Source organism: Sardina pilchardus, chromosome 18, assembly GCF_963854185.1.
Source record: "Sardina pilchardus chromosome 18, fSarPil1.1, whole genome shotgun sequence".
In the NCBI taxonomy this organism is placed as follows: domain Eukaryota; kingdom Metazoa; phylum Chordata; class Actinopteri; order Clupeiformes; family Clupeidae; genus Sardina; species Sardina pilchardus.
This window is the reverse complement of record NC_085011.1, coordinates 22,084,895-22,087,450: the sequence shown is the minus strand read 5'-3', so window position 1 is coordinate 22,087,450 and position 2,556 is coordinate 22,084,895.

The window sequence follows — 2,556 nt, the reverse complement described above, 5'->3', positions numbered from 1 at the left end:
GGTGTGCCTTGTGTTGTATGTTCAGAGGCTGCATTTTTGCATTAATAAACATTTTAAAAATAATCTACAATTTTAGAATGTGAAAAAAGCTAAAAAGATCAGATAGAAAAGCCTGATTGCTAATAAATGCTGGCACTTTAGTTTTTGGTTGGCAAATTCTCTACATGAAAATTTTCTAACCTGAAAAATGGTTGAGACTAAACATTTATGGACAATAAAAACAAGTTAATTCATCACTACATCATTTCTAAATTAAGTATCTGTGACTCCCTGCACTTTTTAACTATTAACACTATCCACAAAACAGCATTGCACATCACTCTCTGGTATCTGACAGAACGCTGGCGTTCAGAAACGCGTTTGTTTTTTAGGCATGGTGCTACAATAAAGAATAAAAAGATAACAAACTAGTGAGTGCAGTTCTTTTGCACATTGGAATACGATATTTAACTCACACCCGAAGAAGTAGATATCTTTGAGTTTGAGCGCGCCTCTCTCTGCAAACTTGGTAAACATTGAGACATTTTTTTACAAGTGTTTTCCAAACATAAAAATTTAAAGTAGTTTAGCAAATAAACACTCCAGACAAGATTGCTGTGGTGGGTTTTGTTTTTTTATTCAAACACTCTTGAGAATAAGATGAAGCCACCTCACTTCAACACACTCCAAGCATCATGCACACACACTGGCCACCGCCAACACCCCGTCGATCCACCCACCCCTCACAGATACAGACAGAGTGGGGGGGGGTTACAGTCAGGCCGGCAACACAGATACACAAAGACCTCACTCCTGTTGGCCAGTTCCCTCATGACTGATGAGCGGAGACAATCTCGGAAATCTAGAGGCCATCATGCAGCCTGTCCAATGAAACCCCAAAGAGCTTGGAAAAGCAAACACAACACAGCATTCCACTGCACACCCTAGATCTGTGTTCACCAAAAGCATTGGTGTGTAAAGGATACTTTAAAGGATCCTTGAAATGATCTTAACAATACTCATGAACCCCATGGGCCTGGTCAATCTGAAGTCGAAAAACACCAACACCTGGGGTCGGTCCCTTCACAGAGAGACCTGATGACGGCCCATGGAGTGACATGGGAAAGCACCGGCAATGAGCACCTTCACAAGACATGAATGGAGCAACTTCTCAAGCCTGGCCATCACAAAATGGTGCAAAACACAGTAAAATGCTGGAACACCGTAAAAGGCTGCTGCACTGCTTAAAGTAAAGTCGTTGACATCTCTGAAAGAGGTTGAGCTTCTTCCAACATTAATGTTTATCTATGTTTTGTTTTTTTTGTTTTGTTTTTATTTTTTTCTTTAGTGTGATTAAAATTCTCTGAAAATAAGATGCAGCATTAACAATTGTTTTTGACGACTCCTGAGAACCTGCACTAAGCTATGTCTTCAGCTCGTTTCTCTGGGGTAACAAAAAAAACAAACAAACACACAAAGCAAAAAAAAGCCTACGGACTGACAGTGGTCTGGCTTGGCAAGACGCAACACCTGAGAGATGAAACCAGTGGAGCTTCACCTGGCATCGCCACTACTGCATGTGACATCCCCACAAGACCCCTTCTCTAGAAAGAGGGGAACCATGAGAAAGGAACCGAGGAGTCACAGAAAGAGAAGTCCTACAAACTAAACGTCCGTGTCGCTATTCGAACCATCTTTACCCCTCTGGACGTAAGCTGCGTAGAAGAGGCAGAGGCCGGCAGGGCAAAGGAGCTGCCTAGACTGGAGGTTCTGGCCTGAGCGTCTTATTATTGCTTGTGTGAAGAGAGAGGTGCATATTGACAGAGGGTGGCTCACAGCCTACCATCACCACAGAACTGGTATCCTTTTCAATACTCTTAAAGGGTCAGAGAAGAAAAAAACACATCTTTCTCTATGAAGTCAACCCAGGGACTGTTCTATCCTCACAGTGCATCTTCAGCATCTCAGATAAGGACCCTCATCACATTGCACACGGCATGCACTGCGCTGCGCTCACCACTAGGTTGCTCTTGGTTGAGGTAACGTTCTAACGATTTTTGTTGTGGTTACCGCTGGGCTCTGCGCAAAAGACCATTGACTTTACAGTGCACCACGGTCAAAGTTCAACATTTCAATTTTGACCGTGTTACACGCAGGAGCGGCAAAGCGCCGCTGCAGCTGTGCTATGCTGAGCGCAGCGGCAGACCAGTTCTTGCGCGCTCAAACCATTGAAAGTAATGGGTTTCATAGTGCATCCCGTGTGCAATGTGATGGGAGTTAATTTGGGAATAGTGGGACAGACTGGAATTTGTGGCTTTAAATCCTCCTAATCAAAGAGTTATCCTAGCCATCACAAAAGGGACTCCCCAATCCCAGACAGCAGTTAAATTACGGGAAGATGTAGATGAGGACATGTTCTAGGAGGACAAAAAGTGTTTCATGACCGATACACATCCTCCTGCATTTCTCACATTTGAGATTTCAGCGTTTAATATTTAAAAACTTGGGCAAAATCTTTAGAAATATGCAACAAAAATGCAACAAAAAAAAGGGAAAAAAAGGAAAAACAAAAACATG